Source organism: Phyllostomus discolor, chromosome 13 (assembly GCF_004126475.2).
Source record: "Phyllostomus discolor isolate MPI-MPIP mPhyDis1 chromosome 13, mPhyDis1.pri.v3, whole genome shotgun sequence".
Taxonomy (NCBI): domain Eukaryota; kingdom Metazoa; phylum Chordata; class Mammalia; order Chiroptera; family Phyllostomidae; genus Phyllostomus; species Phyllostomus discolor.
Genome location: NC_040915.2, coordinates 35988212 through 35998180, shown reverse-complemented (window position 1 = coordinate 35998180; position 9969 = coordinate 35988212). Strand labels below are relative to the sequence as shown.

General features: G+C 60.1%; 1 long non-coding RNA gene across 1 annotated transcript; it reads right to left on the bottom strand.

Moving 5' to 3' along the window:
* Positions 1 to 5890: 5890 nt before the first annotated feature.
* On the bottom strand, positions 5891 to 7826 carry LOC118497925. Its single transcript, XR_004900440.1, has 2 exons — positions 7673 to 7826; positions 5891 to 6073 (listed from the first exon to the last, which is right to left on the bottom strand). It is a non-coding gene; the product is annotated as an uncharacterized LOC118497925 (long non-coding RNA).
* Between the last annotated feature and the right edge of the window lie 2143 nt (positions 7827 to 9969).

Genomic DNA, 9969 nt, shown 5'->3' with positions numbered 1-9969 from the left:
CCACCCCCGGCAACCCTGTGAGGTCAGTCCCATCCACTCCCACCTTACAGACGGGGAAACTGACGCACAGAGTTTTTATCAGACCAGGCCCTCGGAGTGGCTTGTCTGCACCACCGTGCAGGCTGCCTGCCGGCATCCTTGCGACAGACCCCTTTTCTGCTTAAGCCGGCCGAGATTGATTTCTGCTGTTGGCAACAAAAAGTCCTCGCGTGCACAACAGTATAAGGAAGAGAGGGGGGAGGGAGGGAGGGAACCGGAGCCTCACGCTCACCCGACAAGAATACACTAGAACAAGTAAAACGTCCCCAGCCAGTTCCTCTCTTGCCCCCTGAAGCCTCAGGAAGTGGCCAGCAGCTGGCCTGAGCGGAAGGGTCCCCTTGTGCAAACTCCCCAGCCAGCAGCGGCTGTGGCCGCACCAGAGCCGGGACAGGGGTGGGTACGGCAGCTGTGGACAATGGACTGGGAGCTACGGATGGGAAACCCAGGTCCAACGACACCCCACTCCAAGCTGGTCTAATTATAGATCATTTCATCCTAATCGCCCCTGCAGGTCAAGTGTTAGTGGGGACCCCTCATTTCATGAACTCAAGGGGACATTATCCCGCACACCTTCTACTCCACAGCCCTGCCCTTGCAGTGTGTGACCAGCTGGGAGGAAGGGTCACAGGATACTGGACATGGTCACCCCAGACCATAGGATGGCCCAAGCAGCTCCCCAACACTGACACATTGGGGCCAGACGGTGCAGGCCAGGGCAGGGGGGAGGGCCCTGTTCTCCCCTCCCCTGCTCGGTCCCCATCACCCCGCCCCTTGGGACCCTGCCTGCCCTTGGCAAGGAGTGGTCAAGGAAGCCGACGACTGCGGGTGGCTGCTCAGGATCTCCCTGGCCGTAGAAGGTCCCCTCCTTGCCCTGGGCCCCCATTCCCATGGGCAGAGCCTGACCCGTCCAGATACACAGCCCGGCATCCAACTGAAGAGGCTGCAACCACCCCCAGCAGGGGCAGCTCAGCATGGACAGCGGTGGAAGGCTGCCCGGGGCTGGCTGGGCGGGGGCCCCCCAGCTGGCTTACAAAGCACCGGGGGGGGTTTCTGGGGAACCAGCTGAGGGGGGGTTGAGGCGAGGGGAACAGTGTGTGGAACAGGCGAGCAGGGACCCTTCTCTCTTTGGCTCCGTCTCTGTCTGCACAGAGCGCATCCTCACCTGCCCTTTTCATCCAAGTGCTGCACTAGCATCCTGGGTAGAAGGGTGTAGGTCACGCTGGCAGTCCCCAAAAAGGAAACTGCTACCTCCATTGGGACAGGGTGTGAAGCCGCCACCTCCTCGCTAGCTCCCCACGTGTCTCCTGAGGTCCACGCTCCCTGGGGTGTGTGGTGCCCGGAGCAGCTTTCCTCTTCCTGCCGAGGGCATGCACCACACGGGAGACACCGTCATGGCCCCGTGAGCTGGCCCCAATGGGGGGCCGTGCAGTGCGGAGAGCATGCAGGCGGTCTGGGCGCCCCAGCCCTCCCTCTGTCCCCCCTGGGAGGTGGCTTTTCCCAGGAGAAAGCTCCAGCAGGGAACCTCACAAAGAAGGGTGATCGGAAGCTCCAGCTTGCCTGCGACCCGCCAGCGGGCATGGCTTTCCTTTGGGGGCTGCAGAGACGCTGGGGATGAGAGTGAACCCAAGGCTGGCGTCCAGTCTTACGAGGGCGTGGGCTCTGTGCTGCCTGCGTGCTCCCTGGGGCCACCGTGCAAATGGCTGGGCTGTGGCAGGAGCCAGGCATCGTGAGTTAGGTCCCGGCGAAGGATGCCAAGGCTCCCAGGGAAACGTGCGATGCGGTGGAAACGGTGAGAGCCGGGAGACGGACCGGTGCAGCGGGCAGAGCTGTCTGCAGGCCCCACAGCCCTGGGGGGGGGAGGGGTTGCTGCTCCGTGCTGTCCAAGCAATGCAATACCGAGGGCAGCGGCCTGCCCCCACCAGCCAGTGGCCCCCTCCCCCCACTCCCACCGAGAGGAACGGCGACATCCCACTGGCCTCGGAGGCCCCAGGAGCCCTGGGGTTGGCCGTCAGCATCTGGGACAAGGCCCGTCTACGGCCGGCACCGGCTCCCTCTGCCCGGCTCCGAGCAGCCTACGGACCCCAGCGGCCGGGCCCCCTCGCACATTTGCCCTCCCCACCACCGGCTTCTGGCGGCTGCCGGCCGTCCTGGGCATCTCTTGGATTGTCCCCGCATCCTCCAGCCCCTCCTCCCTCTTCACGTCATCGCCTCCATGCTTCTGTCTTGTCCTCTGTGCCTCTCTCACAGAAGGACACTTGTCACTGGATTCAGGGGCCACTGGACAATCCAGGGTGATCCCACCTCAAGATAGTTCATTACCTTGACTTTTGCCAAATAAGGTCGCATGCACAGGCCCTGGGGATCAGGACACGGTCATGTCTTTGCGGGGGCCCCATTCAACCCACTGCAGCCCCTTGCCAATTTCTGCCGAAGACATGGTGGGTCTTATTGTTTCCCCAACTACAGAGAGAGACACGGGACAAAAGACCTGCTGTGTGCCAGACACTCCGCACTCATGACCTTCACTCCACCTAGCAGCTCCGGGAGCTGAGTATTCTTGTCTCCTCTTCCCAGGTGAGAGCACAGAGGGTAGGGGTGCTCAGTAGCTTGCCCAACGCTGCACCGCCAGAAGTAACGCGGTGGGTGGGCTGGGACGCCAGGTCTGCCTGTGTGATACACAGGACCCTTGAAGGGTCTCTACCATCACACACGTGGGCTTCAGCCAAATCCTACCACATCGCAAGGGATGGGTTAAGGGAGACGCTTTATTGGAGAAAAGGGGGCACTACCCTGGGCCAAGGGTCCGCGAGAAGTGAGCAGACAGGGAGTCCCCAAATGCTTCGTGGGCCCCAGGAGGAGTGCCGGGACCAGGATGTCGGGTAGCCAGCGGCCGAGAGAAGTCGGACCCTTGCCCTCCCGGGCCCCACGTGCCAGCGGCGGAAGCTGCGCTGTGCAGTCTGAGGGCGGGTGGGGCTGTGCAGAGAGGCCAAGCAGGACCAAGCACAGAGAATAACCCAGATGGGTCTAAGGAGGGAGGTCAGAAGGTGCAGTGGGCGGGGAAGTGGGCGGGGCAGTCGGCGGGTCCCGCCCACTCCATCTTCTGACCTCCCGCCTTAGGGCAGTCAGGCAGTTGGCTGCCTGACAGAGTTGGCAGCAAGCATGCATTTTCTCTGGGTGCAAGGGACGGCCACTGGGAGCCGGAGAGTGGGGAGGTCTCATTCACTTTTTAAAAGCTGGCCGTGGGAGGAAGCATAAGGCAGAACCCGGCTGAAGGACATACAGCAAAATAACTGGGCCGGGCTCCTCAAAAATGCCAAGGTCACGACAAAGACAGATGGAGAATGTTCCCAGTTGAAGGCGACTACAGGGGCGTGACAGCAGAATGCAATGCACGCTCTAGACTGTTCTTTCCAGACGGTGGGCGGAGCATGCGTGAGGCGTGTGGATTGCTCGCGGTGCCGTATGGGTCGTTTTTGACCCCCATCCTGCGGTGACGTGAGAGCAAGCCCCATTCATGAGGAGTCCCCGCTGGGATATTTAGGGGCAAAGGGGCATCGTGTCTGCCACGTACTCTCAAACGTTTTAGGAAAAAAATGTGTGCGTATGCGTATGTGTGACAAGAATGATAAATAAACTGTAGGGAACTGAAGAGCCTATGGAACACTTTTGTGCTGTTCTTACGATTTTTCTTTAAGCCTACGGTTTATGTCAAAATCAACAGTTAAAAGTAAAAGGGGTGGCTGCAGCGTGGAGAGCTGGCTGTGGGAGAGGCGCCAAGGGCACAGGGGGTGTGGGGCGGGGCTGCGCAGCAGTGCGGGAGAGAGGTGGCGGACCACCACGGAGGTGGCAGTGGAGGTGGGGGCGGGGTTTGAAGGTAGAGGCCTCAGGCCTTGCTGGCAGGTTGGACTTGGGGGCTGAGGCAGAATAGTCACGACCTTCCAGCTGAATGGAGGCTCTTTCCCAGGATGGGGAAGGCAGCGGGGGTAGGGGAGGGGGGCGCAGGGGATGCATGCAGCTTCGGGAAAACAGCAGGAACCGTGAGCAACAATAGCAGGGGCATTGCAGCTTCAGGTGCCGTCTGTGGAGGCGGCGCGCTGGGAGCGGGCATGCTGCTGTGGGAATGGACGAGCCCACGCGGAGAGTCGACGCAGGGACGGGAAGAGGCAACGGGACCTCTGACACGGAGAAGCTGCTCAAGAGAAGGAGGGGAGTGTCATCTAGTCTGAGGGTGCGAGGGATCTGCAGGGACCTTTCTCAGCTGCTTCCCACGCACCAGGCCCTGTGCAAGGCAGTTTAGACCACTGACTTCCTCTTCTCACAACAGCCTTGTGGGATAAGCATCGCCATCCCCACTTAAAGCGTGACCACTCGGGCTCAGAGAGCAAAAGGGATGTGCCCGAGGTCACACAGCCAGAAACCCAGGCTTTGGGAGCCAGTCTACCCCTCCCGAGAGAGAGCGTGCCTGGGCATTCCTGTTTTCTGCCGTGCCTTGCCCTTGTCCCCACAGGACGGAGGGCTCCCCTCTTTGAAGGGAAGCCACACAGCTGTTTTTTCCTGACAGCTGTGAGGCTGTCTCCGAGGGAGGAAGCATTTTGCGGCCAGCCCAGCCCTTTCCAGGAAAGGGCCCCGGAGTCGCAGGATCCCGCCCGCCTCGCTCCCCCAACACGCAAAATAGAGCCAGCCGCTCCCAGAGCAGGCGCTGGGCTCCTGCCTTCTCCATTTCTCCCTGTCGGGAAACAGCTCCCAGGAGGGAGGGGCTCGGCACCCTCCCCCTGGCCTGATCCACTCCCTGGGTGGGTGCCCGCTCCCGCTCCCTGTACTTGCCCTTATTGTTAACAGAAATCAATAGCAATCGCTGTGAGTCACGGAGACGGGGTGCCAGGCTCTTATCACGGCCGCTTTCCCCAGGGCCTGGGGAGGCTGATATTTCCATCCTCATTTTCAACACGGGGAGTCTGAGGCTCCCAGGGAATATGCCCAAGGTCACCGCGCTGAGGGGAGGGGCTGAGCCGGGATCCAGGCCGCCAGCGGGCCCTGGCGCCAGGCACAGGGCTGCCCCACCGGGGGCTCAATCACGATGACTTTCGGAATGGGCTCGCGCCTCCCCACCCCAGGTCTGACCGCAAACCTCCCTCCTGCCTCTGTGCTTCAGGGTCATGGACACGGGCCAGGCTGAAAGGCACCAGAGTCTCCGCGGCCCTGGCCCCAACCCCTGCTGCTCACAAGCTCTGGGTTTCCAGCCTCCATCCCTCGGCCTGCTCTGGGTTCCGGCCTCACCCCGCCACACCCGGCCTAGCCCCGGCCGAGGAATGGCCTGGAAAATCCTCTAATCCTGATCCCACCTAGGGTCTGCTCGTCCTCTGAGCAGTCCAAGGCCTGAAAGGGGAGGAGCCAGGAGGAGGCAGGGGCCGGGAGGGTGGGTGGGTGCGGCCGGGTGCAGCTGGGCCAGAGAACGGAGAGAACTACTTCTCACGGAGACAGAAAGACGACTTGGCTTTCTCGCGGCTCTGGGCCCAGACGCATTCCTCCGGGCCGCGCAGTCTCGAACACAGGTCAGTGACATTGACCAACAGCTGGGTACCCAGTGTCCACTGCACTAGTCCGGGCCACCTGCTGTCACAAATGGCCCCTCATCTCGGTGGCTTAGCGCTGTGAAGGGTGTTTGACACTTTGTTTTGTTTGGGTCTGTCTTTGTGCACGTCTGGAAAGTGCCTTACAGACCCCAGCAAACAAATGCACAAGGAGGGTGAGAGCGGTGGGTAAAGGACTGGGAAAGCGCTGACAATTCGGAGGCTGAGTGATGGATGAGCACAGTGGGTTGTTAGACTGTGTTCGCTACAACATTTGTGCATTTGCCACGTTTTCGTATGTTTATTTCTCACTCCCACAAAGTCCGATGCTCATGCCCCTGACCCCCGGCTCTCCTGGGTGGCTCTTCTCCAATGCTTGTTCCAGGACAGAGGCCCCTTCCTTCTTGTGGCTCCCCTGCCATCTTGTAGTCACAAGGTCACCCTGCTGTCACCCGAACGGCAGACTAGGAGAAGAAAAAAACGATGAAAGACGGTATCGCCACCACCTTGCACCTAATCCTCAAAGTGCCCATCATCCCTTCTGCTCACATTGCACTAGTGAGAACCAGTCACATGACCAGCAAGGGGTGCTGGGAAATGTAGTTCCTGGCTGGGCAGGTACTTCCCTGCACCACCACCCTATAATGTAAAGGGAATTTGAACCTTGGTCGGTCAAAGGATCGTCTCAGCTACACTGTGTGTTGGGTATGGTCATGTCAAGGGTGATGCCCAAGGGGACGGCCTGGTCTCCTGTGAGGAGATAGAAAAAGAATCTGAAGGGGTGTGTAAGGATGAACTTGCGCGTTTTTGCTGCAAGGCTTCCAAAACTACCTGTAAAATGACCCTGGCTCATGGAGGGAGAGAGGGTGATGGGAAAGGAGGCACCCAATCACCAGAGCTCCCTGTGCACCTGTCCATCCACATACCGGTGCCTCCATCACCCTATTTACCCTCCAGGTCAGAAGTGGCAAAGGACTCCTTTTAGAACATGTCACCATTGGGAGAAATGAGGCACAATGTACAAGGGATTGCTCTGAATGATTTCCTACAGCTGTCTGTGAACTATAATTTCCCCCAGGAAAAACTTTCAACAAGAAGGGGCGTGGCAAAGGAGCGACCCTAGAGGACCCCAAGGCCCCGAAAGCTGTCCTCTCTCCTGCTTCCGCCCGTCTTCCCATCCCCGGCATCCCTGCTCCAAAGCCCCGATCAGCACGGCCGCTTGGCTGCCTTGCTTAACTCTGGGTACAGGACGGTGCCCAGGCTCCGCCACGATGCAACACAGCCTGACTCCCCCATGGACCACCATCTCTCCATCCTGCCCTGTTCCTCCCTGCCCGCACCCCCCCCCCCCCCCCCACCGACACACACGCCCCATCCGTTGGAACCATTAGCTGAGGTCCAAGCTCCCAGGGCTGTCTCCCCTCTTCGTCCTCACCACGTGCTCTGTGTTGGGATGGGCCTGGGCTGCTCTGGTGGGAAGTACAGCTGTTCTTAAATTGATCCTCTCCCCCTTTCCTGGGGATCACCCTAAGGCTTCGCAGTAAAAAGACAACCAGCTACCGTTTGGGGTACCTACGGTGTGCTTTGCGTTCGACATATATCTCTAGTTTAATCCTAGTAACGATCCTCCGAAGGAATGGATCTCCACTCCTCAGCTTTGCAGTGCAGCCCCCGCCGCGCTCAGGCACCTCTCCTCCCTTCCGCCACCCCCGGCCTCAGCCTCTGCGTCCCCTGAGCCTCCCCGCCCGCGGTGCAGCTGGCTCAGGCACCCTCGGGCCCCGGGCCAGGCGCCGGAACTCTGCGACCCTTTTATCTGTCTCTCCAGGCTCCAGCCCTTCCTCCCCCGCCTGCTTTCCCCAGAGGCTCCCTAACCCCAAAGGCCACAGAGGATCAGTGACATCATCTGTCTTCGGACCTCGCGGCGGGGCCCAGTGATCCGGCGATAAGTGGAAACGCCTGATATTTTCCCACAGGAAAGCACCCTCCCTCGCTTCCGACTCCGCACTGCTCCTGGGGATCTTGGCAGAGTCCACGGGCTCCCCAAGGACACGCCATTCAGGCACCTTTTCCATCCATGGTAGATCCTCTCAGCGTCTCCTGCCGTGGGGTCAGCAAACCCAGCCGTTGGAGAGCCCAACGGACCTACTACATCCATGCCCTGCCTCTGGTCGCTCCTCCTGCGTGAACTTGGGGAAGAGGCTTCATGGCTCTGGATTCTGCTGTCCCAATAACAGAAGACATCATCTCATTAAATTCTTTTAACAGTCTTCCCAGGCACAGGTGTGGTTCCCATCTTACAGATGGGTAACCAGGCACAGAGGAAGGTAGGCACTGGTCCAAGGCCACAGGTTGGTAAATGGTGGAGCCAGGGCCTGGGTTCGAACCCCCGTCATCAGGAGAGCTCTGAACTGCCCAGGAGCAGCCTGGGGAGCCTCACTCCACTGCCCAGACAAGCTGAACTCCGGGGTGAGGTAGGGTGGAGTGGGGTGTCAGGGACACCCAGGTTCCAGAACAGGCTTGTTCCTTGCCGGCCGTGGGGCAACACGGAAGGAGTGGAGATCCATTCACTTCTCAGGACTCAGCTTTCCCAGCTATGAAATGGGGTGACGGTCCCCGCTCCGGAGCTGCCGTGGGGCTCACAGGAGGCGATGCTGCCCAGACCCCCGCCGTCCCTGAGTGGCAGGCCAGTGTTCACACCCCGTGTCTCCTCCGCATTCCTCACTAAGGGTGCTTTTCTGTAAATGCATCCTGATTTAATATCCAAATCTAGTTATTGGAAATGTATTGAAACTAACTTCCTACCACCACCTTAAAAGGAAGCCCTGGCTGGCATAGCTCAGTGGATTGAGCGCGGGCTGTGAACCAAAGTGTCACAGGTTCGATTCCCAGTCAGGGTACACGCCTGGGTTGCAGGCCACAGCCCCCAGCAACCGTACATTGATGTTTCTCTCTCTCTTTCTCCCTCCCTTCCCTCTCTAAAAATAAACAAATAAAATCTTAAAAGAAAAAAGAAAGCCACACGCATCTGCCGTGAATGCAAGGTGTTGATGCAGGGAACCCTGCAATAGGGGTGGAAAGTGGTGAAGACCCACGTTCGCCGGTCGGCCTGGGGGGCACTTCTGAGCCCTTCTGGATGCTAGGGTGGGTCAGCGGAGGCCAGGACGGGAGGGGCTCAGGGCATCTCGTCACCTCCCCCAGGCCCGTGGGGGATGTCCCGGGCTGGTAAGCAGCAGGTGCTCTGAACCCGGGCCCCCTCTCCGGCCCCACCACCCCGGAACAGACCCGTCACAGGAAGCAACTGGCCCTCCTCTGCAGGGCCGAGGGGCCACAGCGGCAACCTCCAGCTGGACTCCGATTCCCTGACCAGCAGTGCTTTCTGCTGAAAGACAGGGCCGAGGTCACTGCTGACCATGACCAAATGTGGCACGTGGTGTGGCCGGCCCTGATCGAGTTGTCCCTGGCAACCATCACGAGCCCTCTGACATGAGAGCTAAGTGGCTGCTGTGCTCTAGGACCTCGGTGGCTCCCCAATCCCCAGGGGAGTGTGCCCCCTCATCTCTGCAACATTCCCATCGCGTTCAAGGTGTCTTCTCCACCACGCTCCCCTGGGTCGGCACCCTCCCTCCACGTCCTGTGGGCTGAGTGCCCCTGCGTGAGGCACTCGACCTGCCCGAGGGCCCGTGCCCCGGGAGGGTGACAGCTCCTGTTTCATTGGCCTGTCTTGGGATCCTAACAACAGAATGTGCTTCCGAACAGACCCCTTGGTGTAGATTGTCCCCCCTAGAAGGTAGAGTGTCCCTCTGACAATCCCAGCCTGCACTTCTTCAGCCTGAACTGGTTTCCCCAGCACAACGCCCTCCCTCTTGCCAAAGGACTCCCGCAGCACCGCCCCACTGCTCGGAGGGCTCTTCCTCCACCTACAGGCCCAGTGACCCCCTTCATGCCCGGCTGTCAGTTCAGAACCGCCTCCTCCAGGAAGCCTTCCCTGACTCCAGACCAACTCAGGTCCCTGTTACTGCCCCCTCAGAGCACCTCCCAGGTTATTTGAACTCCAGCCCCCTGCCTAAGCTCCCAGTGGCCAGGAGCTGTGTCCCTTGTGCTGCCTCGGTGGCCCCAGCACTTTATACAGAGCCTGGCTCAGGGCGGGAGCTGAAGAAATGGAAGCTCTTATTAGGATATTGCACCCACCAGCCTGGGAGTGGTAGCTGGTTCACTGTGCTCCCCTCCCTTGTGCTGCTGGTGCCCCTCCTGAGAGTGAAAACACGCTCTTTCGCCCCCCTCCCCAAGAGGCCCACCCCAACGGGCCCCATTTACAAGGCTCTCCTCACTTTGGATCCTCGTAGCCACCTTGAGAGGCAGG